The sequence below is a fragment of the Peromyscus leucopus genome, chromosome 12, assembly GCF_004664715.2.
Source record: "Peromyscus leucopus breed LL Stock chromosome 12, UCI_PerLeu_2.1, whole genome shotgun sequence".
NCBI classification, from domain to species: Eukaryota; Metazoa; Chordata; class Mammalia; order Rodentia; family Cricetidae; genus Peromyscus; species Peromyscus leucopus.
The window spans coordinates 31,373,101-31,387,421 of record NC_051073.1 but is presented as its reverse complement, the minus strand read 5'-3'; the positions used below and the strand labels follow the sequence as shown (position 1 = coordinate 31,387,421).

The 14,321-nt window shown below is 35.4% G+C and overlaps 1 long non-coding RNA gene across 2 annotated transcripts; it reads left to right on the top strand.

Annotated features, from left to right (window-relative positions):
* Window positions 1-5,149: 5,149 nt before the first annotated feature.
* Window positions 5,150-13,773, top strand: LOC119088853. Of its 2 annotated transcripts, XR_005092588.1 has the most exons (5): window positions 5,150-5,298; window positions 6,131-6,191; window positions 9,721-9,774; window positions 11,295-11,385; window positions 13,525-13,773. It is a non-coding gene; the product is annotated as an uncharacterized LOC119088853 (long non-coding RNA). The 2 variants fall into 2 exon arrangements; XR_005092589.1 differs by lacking the exons at window positions 5,150-5,298; window positions 6,131-6,191 and adding an exon at window positions 8,252-8,344.
* The last annotated feature ends 548 nt before the right edge of the window (window positions 13,774-14,321 follow it).

The window sequence follows — 14,321 nt, the reverse complement described above, 5'->3', positions numbered from 1 at the left end:
TGTGCTTGGTATAGCATACATGTTTCATTTTTCTGCAAAAAGCTAAAATGATCTTAATTTACGTCATAGTCCAAGTGCAATCATCAATTAATCATTCTAGTTCCTTCTGGAAAATAATCTGATGCATAGCATTAGTTGTTCTTGGCTTTACCTTAATGGCTTCTACTCTGGGCAAGTCCTTTTACATTCACAGAAGAGTTCTATTTCCCAGTTATCTTCCATGTGCCCTAGCAGGCTTTGTTTTCTGTGCCTTTTACTGTTAGTGGATGTTTAGTACAACTTAAAGAGACAACCCAGTTCTGGGCATGGAACACACTTTACGCTGATCCATTCACTGTGGGATGCACTGACCGTTGTTGCACCCGGTATCACTGATGCTACTCCTGGTAAACCAGAGTAGAAAAAAAAATGTGTTTCCTTTGGGGTGATGAAACACCATTCTGAGATGGTGAAATCCCGAATGTAATGGCTATAACAATAAAAAACCAAAGTACCACCAATCACACAGACAAAGAGAAGACATGCTACATATTTAGAACCCAGAGCATAGGAATTCAGAAAGAAAAGAAAAGTGTACTGATAATGTCAGGACATAAAAATATGAAAGCTTTAGCATATTTCTCCAAAGTAGAGTATGTGTGTGTTTATTTATTATGAATTTAGTAGCTTGATTCAGATGCCAATTCTTTTGCTTAAGCAGTTAGAGTAAATCCAGATTTTGTAAGAAGTACATTGGAGTCTACAAGACTTGGTTAGGAGTTAGAAAGAAAAAGATGCTGATCCCACATACACCCAAGAGATCAATATCCAGCATGCAAAAAGACAGGGAATATTAGAGGACAACGATCTGTACTAAGCTACCGTTCAGTAAAAGCTGTCTACTGGCTATGTAGGGGAGCAGTTATAATCTTCCATGAATGATTCAGAATAGGAGAAAACACATTATCAACTTTCATTTCTAAAATCCACAGTGAATATCCATGAATTTGGGGTATCTTCCCTAAGCTATACAGATTCATGAACTGGAAACCCAATAGTTGCTTTTGTTGGTTTGTTACTGAACAGCAACTGTAGAGCCATGCTCAACTCTGTCTAATCACTCAAGCTTCTTCCAACACCCTCAAGAAGGTTGAAAGACTTTAGTTATCATTTCAAGAGCACAGAGAGAGTATTCACCATCGTGTTTTCTTTCGTGTAAATTCTGGTTTCATAAAGTTTTAATTTTCTTGTTCCTGTTTAGCACATTTAAGTACATGCATATACAAAACAATGGCATTATCATATTCTCAATTTGTATTATTCATGAAAAAATGGTTTTATTAAGCCTCCTTAAAATAGTTTATAGTGACCTTGGTTTGGTATGCTTTCTTTCTATTCCAAATTATTACTTGTAATCACTCTTCTTTATTGTTATAGCTTCAATTTTTGAAAGAAAAATAGTGGTCTCATTTCTAACTTAAAACTACTGTCAAAATGTATATGACAGACATTCAAGTGAGGCATATAAAATGTGAAATGTATTTTGTTAACACAATCTTGCTTCACGTTTTAATATATTTCCAAGGACATTTGCAAAATTGCCATTGGGAAATGAATAGGGTAAATGAGAAATGCTCAACTAAAATGATTATAGCAAACAAGCCAAGAGTGTTATATAACACTTTAGCAACAAATTAAACTCGTGCATACAAACTATAATACTTTATACTTCGAGTTATTAATGAATGTGCTGATTTTTGCTCATGAAAACAGTGAATAATTGGTATTCAACAAAGGACATTTTAGCAAAACTGGAAGGCAGCAATTCTAAATTAGACCACAGTCATTATAGTTGATGTACAACACTATATAATCCCTGTTTATCCTCATTATAATCTCCTATTTTTAATTTCTTGCTAACAAAGTGCAAACTCCTGCACATACATTCTATTTTAAATATATATGTGTATGCTTTCAAAAAATATCATAAAATACTTGGCTTCTGATTGAGTATATATTTCAAATTTAGAAGAACAAAAAAAATCCCTGTTGTGCACAAATGCGGTTTTGAAGAATCCTAGCATGTGCAGATTTGTTATATTTTTTCTTATATCTTTTTGGTACACATACAAATAGATTGCATAAACTAATGTAACTATGCATATATGCACATGATTTTAGTTCACTCATGCTATTCATTCTCTTATGTGGTATGTTTTAAGTAAATTACACATTAACTATCCATGTGAGCTTAGATAAACTCTTCAAAAAACTTATTTCCAGTTAACTGGTATGTTATTTTTTTCTCTGTGCATTACTATATTTAAATGGCAATGAATATTTCTTAGAATATTTTCTGTATTTATGTCTTTGGCAGGGAAATCAGAGCAAGAATGATAAAAGTTATAATTAAGGAATAACCACCTAGGTTTCAAATATATTACTGAGATGATTTGTGAAGATTTATGATACCAAAAATATTCATAACACATTCAAAAGAAAGTTAAATTTAAAAAAGATTAAAATGAACTAGTTTCACTCTATAGCCTCCAACAGTCCAGGACTTCTTATGCAGTTCAGCCTGTCCTCTACCTCTAACCTCTCATGTCAGTCCTTCTGACCCAGTCACCCAAATGCTGGAATTGCACGTTAAACCGAATAAGTGAGCCTCAGTCTCCAGTTTTAAAGTACAAGTATAATCACTCTCTCACGTGCACACCATTGTGGTAGGGACGGCAGAAAGGGAGGCATCTCTTGCAGGAAGGAGGAACATGTTAAAAAAAAAAAAAAAAACGATAAACCAATGAGCTTTCAAGGTAATGTAAGAAAATTATAATTAACTGTGAAGGCAAAAATTGGGACAGAGTAAGCGAAAAAGGACCCAGGCAATAAAAAGACTTTGAATGATGAGAAAAAAACGTCTTTTCAAGGGAGTGGCTTTTGATCGGTGATGAAAACACACAGAAAGAAAGAATCAGAGAGAATTGTCTCAGGTGGAGGAAATCCAGAAGTGTGAATGAATTCATTATTGTCAACTAAAGAAATGAAAAACAGGCCCAGGTCCAGAGCAGAGCAGACAGTCTCAGAAGGCCCAGAAGGTGTGGGAAGCAGAGCGATCAACTGAGCGGTGGCGATCAAACTTAAGCAAACCTGGAAAGCTACTGTGGGAAAACGAAAGGACAGAGAAAAAGAGACAGCTGTTTTCACTGGGACTCGGGTGGGGCCCCAAACTTGCTTTTCCAACAAATTCCCCGGTGATGCTGATCCCTCTGATCCAGGAACCCACCTGGTAAACAAGCAATCCCCACTGTGAACACAGGAGCAAGAAGGGTGGATTCATTTTATCATTGCAAACTGCAATAGAAAGCACAGAGACATTCCATGCAGTAGGCTCTGGGAGAGGATTAGTTTGTGAAGGAAGAAGGAAGGAAAATGAAGTAACAGTGCAAACCTGTTGGACCCGTTTCTTGACAGCATGCCTATTTTTTATTTTTTCTTATCTTTTAAAAATATGTGTTAATTTTTGTATGTGCCTATGTGTTCTTGTATGTATATGGACAAAATATGTTCATGCGTGTGTAATTGTGTGAGGTTTCATGTGCACATTGTGAAGAGGCCACCTGTCTCCCTGAATTGCTGTTTACTTTATTTTTGGAGATATACTATTCCATTTGTAAGATGAACTGCTAAACTTATAAATGAAATAACCAGAGCCAGGTATTGGGGTGAATGATGAAAGATCAGAGCAACAGAACAAGCCACAGCCAACTTCACCTCGTCAACTTCTCAGCTGATCTTGTTTCCTCAGACCGAAAGCCTCTGAGTCCTCATCTGAATGGATCTCAGATGAATTGCTTCCAAAAAAAAAGGGGGGGGGCTCAGCCCTTAATATATCTTTCTGCTTCCTGCCATAATTTCTGGGATTAAAGGCATGTGTCTTTCGCAAGCAAGACATGAGATCTCAAGTGCTGGCATTAAAGGCATGTGTCACCATGCCTGGTTGTTTCCAGTGTGCATTTGAACTCACAGAGATCCAGATGGATCTCTCCCTCCAGAATGCTAGGATTAAAGATGTGAGTGCCACCATTTTCTGGCCTCTATGTCTATCTAGTGGCTGTTCTTTTCTGTGACCTCAGATAAGTTTATTAGGGTGCACAACATATTGGGGGACACAATATCACCACACCAATTGTACTTGGTTTGGCTAGACTGACTGACAAACAAGTTCTATGTACAGCACTAAATTATTTGGCAGAGAATGATTTAAAAAATAATGTTCTGATGTACATAACATAGTGATGTGTTGATGGTATATCAATGACTTAAAAAATAATGCTCTGATGTATCAAACCCAACAAATGTTGCTTTTTTTTTATTTTTATTTTTTTGTCTTGTTTTCCCAGAATAGATATTTAGTTACATGGTACTTTAAGTACAGTAATTTGGGACTTTATATTTTCATCTCTTGCTTATCTATCTCTAGAACTTCATAATCAGTTGCTGTTAGACAGTGAGTAGTAAATGATAGGCAAAGGGAAGCCACTGACTTCCAAACACTTTCTCTGAAAATTAGCATTGTCTGTTGGGACTTATAACCCCCTCATAAGAAACCATCACATTTCTCTCCACTGTTGCAAAGAATGTTAAAAGACTATGGCATAATGAGTAGGCAAAATACCTCTACAAGGTGGCAGGTGTGTTTCAATATGTGATGGACTGTAAGTCATTAGACATGTTGGGAAGCTAGTTAAGTAGTTTAAGATAGAAACTATAAGGCCTTAGACTATTAGCAGAATAAAAGATGTAAAAGAATGTAAAGAATCTCCACAGCATATTGTGGAGATAAAATTTACACATTTGAGTTATTCTATGGAAGGCAATACTACTCACTAAAATGCCAGATAGAGTTAAAAAAATATATAAGAATGTTTGAGAAAGAAAGAAAATTGAATTTTGGCTTAGTAATTTTTAGCTATGCATCAAATATCCAATGAAGCTACAAAGCAAGTCTTTGACTATATAGACCTAGTGTGCCATGATCTCTAGATTGTTTTAGAAATCAGTGGAAGAGAGGTAATGCTTGAAATGGCAAACAATAAATAGAACATCTGCTTGGAATGTCAACAACAATGACTTTGGAATGTTTCAAAACACAAAAAAAGATGTGAGACACTGAAGTAAAGACCACTAAAGAATAGCTAGCTGCCCCATCAGCAGGGGAACACCTAGAGCATTAGGACATGAGTCATCATGGAACCCAAGAAAAGAGTATTTGAAGAGTGGTCAAGGGTGCTCAAGATGATCTTTCAAGTAAGAGAAGTACGTATTACCACGGCAGTGTGTGACGTTGATAAGACCACTTTTATCTCCTGTCCCTTTTCCTTGGTCCAAATGTGATGATGGCACTAATGAAGAGAATGTAAGGGAAACATTGTTGTTTGATGTTCACAGATGAGATATAGAAGAAGGCTTGTTCTTTCTTAGCATATTGAATCTTGCAGTTCAGCCAACAAGCAGTGAGAGAAGGCACATCTATTTGATATGCTAGGTGCACATTTGGAAGGCCACACAGAGAAAAATAGTGCCCCGAGCTCTCTGTCATGATCAATTTCTGAATCTGTAAGTGACAAGCAGTTGGATGATTCCGAACCACAAGCATCATGTTCTCTAACAGAGTGCCTATAAATTGGTTCCAAAGAAATGACAAGCCATCCCTGCAGTGTTTACTTTCCAAATTCATGACTCAGAATCTGTGAGCATAAAAAACAGGATGCTCTGATTCAAATGTGTTTACACAAATATTTACAGGTCATGCTCAATGTAATGGATTACTTTTTTTAAGACATGGCTTTTAAGAAGTGACCAAATCATGAGGGCTCTGAACTTACAAAAGAGGCTTAATAGGCATTCTTACTATTTTGCTTTTCTACTATTCTGTTACATGAGGATGTTGTATCATGATGATATTTTAACATTAAGAAGAGCCAGCTCTACCAGACATCAAAATGGTGGATGCCTTGATCTTGGATGCCCTATGCATTTTATCTATGGAAACCAAATTTATGTTATTTATGCATTATCCAATTTCAGGTATTTTGTTACAATAGCAAAAGTGGACTAAGTTATAGTTGTTTTCCTCTGTGTTTTACAGGTGATGTTTTGCTGCCACAGAAACCAGAATGTAGATATAAGATTCAAGGAATAACTAAAGGGTAGGTGTGGCTGTGACATCGAGGACAAGGAATACCTTTGTGCCTTTGTAGGCATGGATAAGAGTTCAAGTATAGGGACCTTTGAAAACCTGTGTGTGGTTTTCTGCTTTTACTGTGTATGAAATAGGAGATTTTGGAGAGTTGTGAACAGATCATTAACATGATTTTATTGATGTCAAGACACATACTTGCTTTCTCTGAGGTGCCAAGACTCTGGCATTCTCTGTGAGATTTTTGTTTGTTTGTTTGTTTTGTTTGTTTGTTTGTTTTAGGAAAACACAAAGCCTTTACAGTAACTCATTGCCTCACAGTAAGTAAATTTCTCCCTCTTTTTTTTTCCCCTGGAAATGTAGCTCAATCCCTGGAAATGTGGCTCAAGGTGGGTAGCAGAGAAACCACAAAACACAGAGACAGTTCTGTGTCATCAAATAGAAGGAAGTTGCTCACAGAGAACTATTAAGAGAGACATTCACCTAGATTGCATTTCTAATATTTATCTCTGTTTCCTAATTATACCCAAGAATAATGCATTTGGAGCAGAAAATATATTCACCACTTTGCAAATTCTTATCTAAATTAAATACTTAAGAAAAGATAAAAAAAAAAAAAACCTCTTTGCAATCTCATAAGTCTCCTGAACTTCAACTCAAGTGTTTTATTCCAACATACATTTCTGCCTTAACAATGCCAAAGCAACTGATATAGAATTGCAATCACAAGAGGTGAACTACTCATGCTTTCAATTGTGGTTTGGAACAGCTTGTGGCTGGTAATGCTTTGTTTGAAACAGAGTAAGTATTTTTCTCATATATGAAAGATCACACTGTCATATTAGTGGTTTTACTGAGTCTTTTCTTAGCAGTCTTTTTGTTTTCTTTGGAAATGAGAAAATCTAAAGTTGTCATAACTGCAAATATTGAGTGCAATGATAGCCTGTAAATTACTTATGTCTCATTCCTCTATGGAACCTGCTAAATTAAAGAAACATATCCTGCTCTAATTAAATAGAGTGTAGTCTTAATGCAGCACATACATCCCATAAGGTACAAAGTACATTTAATGAAGAAGGAAGACCACAGTACAATGCAGTCCTCCATGGTGACCAAGACTACTTAGATAAGTAAGACATTAAATCAAACATTAATAAAATGTGAATTACCAGAGACCATTTTTCATTTGGACGATAAACAAATTATTCCATACCACAGTTAAGCTGAAAAAGAGCTCACCTAAAATTCAAACTGTAAAACAAATATGCACCTTTTGAAGAGCATGAAATTGTTTTCATCTTTGTTTAAACAACTATCTATATTTTTTAAAAGCATAGTTATTTTCGGCTGGGCGTTGGTAGTGAAAGGCCGGGTGTTGGTGGTGCACGCCTTTAATCCCAGCACTTGGGAGGCAGAGCTAGGTGGATCTCTGTGAGTTCGAGGCCAGCCCAGGCTACCAAGTAAGCTCCAGGAAAGGCGCAAAGCTACACAGAGAAACCCTGTCTCGAAAAAAACCAAAAAAAATAAATAAATAGTTATTTTCAACACCACACATTAATTGTAAGTTTATCATGATTACTAAGGGTAAAGTTGTTTCATGTAATTTCAATTCAATCAAATTAAAAATATATATGATTGATAGAACTTAGATCTTCTGAGTTCTGTGTTCTGTGTCCAAACTGCATGGTGTCTTCCTTAATAGGCACTTATCTACAACAGCAACAGCTTATAATATTTTTAGAGTCTCTTGGACAACTCTGACCAACAATTCAAAAGGGATATTATCGTATCTGGTGTTGGGGATTGTGTTAGATAGTCTATAGCTCTTGAAAGGAATATTATCAGACCAGATTGGAAATTACATTTAAAGCATACATATGAATACACAGAAATATGTTGCATTTTACATGTACTTTTTGTAGATAGATAATAATGTAATTTGCTTTATGACTTTTTCAGACATCCTTGCCTTTATTTTAACATTTTCCTTCTTCTGTTTTTTATTTCCTAACCCGCTTCTTAATACCTATAATTTATATCCACAGAAAAGTCCAAGAAACAGAGACCATTACATGAAACACAACATATCTAAATGAAGAGAACAAAAGATCACAAGTTCCCCAACTGATACATCTACAAACCAACTCTTGCACCTAAGACTTGGTGATTATTGTGAAAGTATAGGCAGAAAGATTATAAGAGCCAGATGAGCAAAAACTTAGCTGTGAAAGTATATTCCTAAAAATGTGAGATTGTATCCCCTGGAAATGTCAAAAGAGGTTACACCCATGAAATCTCATCAACACGGCTGCCTAAACATGATCTAAACAATGGCAATAGAACATTGAAGAGGGAAAAGCTCATAGCGCCTTAACACTAGACAAAGAGCTGTGGCCAATTGCTAACCAGGGAACTCTGAGTGGGAGAAATTGTCTGCCCCAGGGAAAATGGTTATCTAATATTAAGCGGTCTTCCCTGAGGTTATGTACATACAGGTCACATTATATGAACTGAGCAGGTTGTATTTATGTATTTAAGAATGTGTGTGTATGTATTTGGTTGATTTCACAATGCTTGTCTTTTATCTACGTCAAAGAGTAGAATTGTTAATTGATTAAGAAATGATTACCAGCGACACAAATTTAATCAACGAAGTTGAGAAAATAAACTCAAAATTCGTAATTTACTTTCAGTATAACAACATGGAAGCTCTGGAAATTCAATCTATCTTATATTTAACATTTATAAGCCATAAAATTGATTACTATAGTTCTTATATTAAAATTATTATTATGGATGTTTGTGCATATAGTATTGATATATGCATGATGTTGATACATAAGGTCCATATATAGACATGCTTATGGATGTACTAGGTCTTCTCATCAGATGGTAAACATCAAGAAAAGGGATAAATTCTATTATTGATTTATGCCACAGTAATTCAGAATATTATTGTCTAATGTATTTGTGTTCTGAACTGTTTTCTAGTTAGCCCTAGAAGACTATTTTGTTATGCTTTGGTAATATTCATTTTTCAAATTCACTGTTGGGTAGGCTGGTTGAAAGTAATTACACTTTCCATGTATAAGTGTCACAGCTCCTAGATAAAATAACCATCTTTAGCCAAACCTTGTTTTGTTATGAAAATACAGTCAATCTTAGCAATGATCCTGGTAATCTAAATAAAATGATTTAACACAATGTGTTGATTTATTTAAAATTTGTATGAGTCTCACTCACTCAGACATCTTCAAATAATTCTAATATCTAAGTATGGATTTTTCTAGAAGTCAAAGAATTATGTCACAAAAGGAATGTTCCATGAATACCATGGAAGAGTCTAGATCCCAAATATGGGACCTTCTACCTTCCTGCCTGTCATAGTTCATGGAAAAAGTGAACTAACTTGAAATAAAGTAACAGATAGTACCTTTTGTTAAACAGTGGTCATTGCAGTGTAAAAATTTTTCTACTTTCTTTTCACTTAAGGAGGATTTTATATATTTACTTATTACATATTCTGTATTCTTTTCTAGTGAATGATACCCCTATTCCCAATTGTTGTAAGCATCAATACTCCAGAAAGAAAGGTAAAGATGTCCTCAGGTAATTTGGAATTAACACAATTTGAAAATCCTTTTTCATTTTTCCAGTTCAGTCTATCTCTTTCTCATTCTACTTTCAAATATGAACAAATGATGGCCTTTTTTTTTCTGCTAAAGTGAAATGCCTGAAACTGGTTGTTTATAGACAGAAATCCAAGAACAGGATATGGAGTTTTGGTGAAACACTTCCTACTGTCTTATCCTAGGGTGGAAGGCAAAGGGGCAAAGACAAGTGAATATGAGTTAACAAGAAGGGATTGAGCTATATCACTTAAGAAAAATTCACTCATGATACCAATTTGCAACCACAGCAATGATATAACTGTATTTTTGAGGGCAGAGGCTCTGTTCATTAGCCCCCACATCACAACACTTGAAAGACACAACACAATTACAACATTAGGACTTTGGAGGGGGATGTTAAAGTCACAGATTGTACAGATTTAAGTATTTAATAATCAAAGAATAAATATCTTGACTTTTTGTTTAAGTTACATATCAATATCTTGACATGTATAATGAGAGAGGTATATAGATGTATTTTATTTATCGATAACAAATTACTTGATGTAATGATCAGAAAAGATAAAGAGCATAGTAATACTTTGATGGAGTTGAAAATACATGCATGAATAAAAAAGAAACCAAATGAAGAGAAACAGAAAGTTAATATGCAAAATATAGTTGGCTACTGTTTTAGTGAAAAATTAATGTTCTGCTGCCTTACTACTAAATCCAAACATGGACATTCCTTTTTCATTCTGAATTCAACATATAGTCGTTGCAACTACTGCTCTTGTTTACTCCTCTCCATGTCAGAAAACTACAACAGATATTGTAGCTTTTGGAGGCATTAACCTTAATTTTATCAGTTCCTACTGGAATTAAAATTTACCGTGCACAATTTTTCATATATTTTACTCTAATACTTACACTCTGAAAGCTGCAGCCATCCAGCAACTATAAGATGTTCAGACATGTGAAGGACTGTTCAACACAGGGCATTTTAGCATGGAAAAATTAGACGTCTGAAGCAAGCATCAAGCTATAAGAAGACAGGGAGAAGCAAAGAGAAAGGAGGTGGGAAGGATGGGTAGATGTATGGTAGCCCTGAGTTTAAGAAGTAGATAACTGGCAAAGAAACCAAGAAATGCAGTGTTTGGTATGGATTTATCATGACAGCTGCATAGTAGTAGAGAGACACAAGGAAAGTGGCAAGTATGAGAAGAGGCAAGAACAGTGAAAACGGGGTGACCAGAGAGGAGGGCATTCTCCACCATGTGCGCCACTGGGGGATCTGGCTGCAAAGGCCAGGATGATTTGATTCTGAGAGCAAAAGTATACAGGGGAAAAGTAAAGAGGATAGCATTAGAACTGGAGAGGTTACTTCTTATAACAAGTTCATTAATTATTTTTCTTTGCTTAGAATGAGCTTTTGTAATCCACCCTTAATAGAAATGCTTCTCTCTTTATACTCTCACTCCTACTTTCTCCTCACCCTCCAGCCCCCCTCAGTTATTGAAACCAGGAACTCGCACACGTTTGGCAAGTACCACACCACTGAGCTACAACTTATAGATTATAAATCTGCTAATGGTAAGAATGAACCTTTCAACCAGCATAAGATGCAATTATATTTACATCATTGGTGCTATTTGTAATGATAACCTTGGTTTTTGTAACTTCATTTGTAGCAGAAGAAAAGAACCGAGTTGTACTGTCAATAAAGGATATGTGTTAGAAAATCGTTTCTTAACAAAACAATATGGTATTGTAATCACGAATGCTCATATTTAGTTTATAGGGAGTGCCCTTTTATGCTTGATACTGCCTCTGTACTAGTAATCTTGCTGAGAGAATCTCATATCCTTACCAACCACGTGATAATAATGTGAGAACCAACCCTAACTCACTCATCTAAAATCAAATGTGATAGAGATAATCATGGAGTTTTAAATAACTTGAACTTATATTTGGCCATGCTTACAATAACAACAACAAAATATATAACCACTTCAAAATCTGGAGATCTTTGTGGGAAAATTGCATTCTAGTCTCATGATGTGAATTATGCACATATTTGCTTGTGTTAGGGGATTTGCATGGGTGCTTGAACAAATGCAATCTCCAGTATTGGAGCATCTCAATAGCAATAATTTGTCAGATACCACAGGCATGTGAATACTATGATCACCCAAGCAAGAAGCAAAAGAACAGAGCTGTGTTCACAAGGAAAGCAAGGCACTGTTAATATCAAGATTAAATGACGAAAGGCAGTATTCCAGAAGAAGTAAGCATGTAGAAGATGTATTTTAATATCTGTACATGAAGGAGAGGAAAAAAAAGGAAGAAGGGAAGGAAGAAACTATGGGGGTGGGAGAGGGAAGAAGCATTATTGGTGGACAGAGTAGAGCGAAGAAAGGGCTCTTACTATAAGTCAGTCTATTCCCTACTGCCTGAAAATAGAACATGCTTCTAGTAAAAAATTATCCATTACCAATCATTCTTTATCTGTAGTTAGGGAGCTTTTCTAAATTTAAGGTAAAAAGTAGAGATTCTAGAAGGCTTTGTTTTAGTTATATTTTTAATGATATGTATAAAACTACTTTTCCAAATAGCATAAGTCCATAATTTGGGTGAGAGAAACCATGTTTTAATAATCAGTCTCTTTTCTCTATAGTTTATCCCTGGTTAAAGATCACTTTGCATTACTTTTCATCCTCACCATAGGATTTGTACTGCTTTAGTTTAACACACTCTTAAAATCTATACTAAGATGATATTCATTCTGGAAGCCATTCTTGCTTTTTTTTACCACAAAAACAAGAAGGAAAGACATCAAAGTTTTTACAGCCTAAGGAGACTTTGGAATCCTTCTCTAATTGGCCATTTTATTCAAGGCCCAGGGGTGACAAATGGATGAACAGATAGCAATATAGATTTTTGTTGTCTCAGTGTACTTTTCTAGTTTCATTTTGAATGTATGGAATATAAGACTTATTTAAATTATACTATTATATGAAAATCTTACCAATCTTTTTAGCTCCTGCTGTATTTGGTTTAATTTTTTTAGAATTTCAGTATATATGTTTTTCCTCCTTTACCCAGTATTAAGCTCATGGCTGAGACCCTAAAACAAAACAGATCAACAAGAGAAAAGAATGTTATTTTTATTCAACAGAGGTTTTAGGGCATGGAAGCCTTCAAATACAAAGAATCAAAGGAAAGTGGTGATGAATATTTGTATTAACAGTTTTTCAGAACTGAGCGTGATAGGGAGAAAGTATGTGCTTTATTACTGACTGGGGAGGTACCTGGTAAAAACCTGTTCTCACAAATTCTTCTCGGGAACTCTGTCTCTTCCTTGCTCTGCTCTGGGTGTGTAAAAGAACACTGTAGCGTGAGTATGACCTAAGTTAGAGGAGGGGCACAGTATTCTCATATGACCTACTTCAGGGGAGAACGGCAAGGTGAGGTCTAGAGATTGCCTTCTGCTGCTGTCTCAAATGTCAATGTGTTTTCTTTGGGGGTAACATGTTCTGAAACTCCTAATATTGGTGTACATTTCTTCTACTCCCTCTGTCTCACATTAGCAACATATATTGATGCATTCACTGTACCATAAGATTAAAAGACAAATGAAACTCGAGACAATAATAAATCTAGAAGGAGAACGGCAGAGGTTTTATGATAATTTTCACAACAAGTGAGAATGATGTGTTTGTATTCCTGTAGCAAATGAAGCAAAGTAATTATTTAACATGTAAATTAAAGAAGCTTGATAAACTACTGAAGGTGGAAGACACTTGGAGGAGACTCTGCCCAGACGGATGCACTTATTCATCGGTTCACCAACTGCTTGACTGCAGACAGGTTGTTAGCTTCTTAGCATTGCATTCCACTTGTCTTTAAAATTAACCAGTAAGACTGGCAAACATCAGTGGCTTCGATGTTATTAAAGTTTATGTGTTTGGGGTTGGAAAAGTTGTAATAATTTTATGTGGAAAACTCATCAAATGATATTAAATTCTTTTCTTTGGTTTTTAAAGGCAGGGTTTCTCTGTGTAACAGCCCTAGCTGTCCTGGAACTTGCTTTGTAGACCAACCCTGCTTCTGCCTCTTGAGTGCTGGGATTAAAGGCATGCACCACCATGCCCAGCTGATACTATATTCATATATACTATATTTATTAAATTTAATATATGCTTCATATTTTAAAAAGACATGTGCCTCCCTACCCAATAATTAATAAACATCTCATGGATAATTACTATTTTTTTGGATTTTTATTACAAATTCACTCATCATATAAAAAGTATGAAAAAGAATAAGACACAGCGTCCAACAAATTGAAGATGCTAGTAAACCTTGACCATATATGTTTATATATCTCTTAACAAATCTCGGTGGGTTTGTGTATGTATGATATCTGTTTAGATGTGTGCATGCATATTCATGTGCATACGAACACACACACCAAGACATGCATGTGGACATCACAGGACAATTTTGATTGTCACATCAGTCTTCAC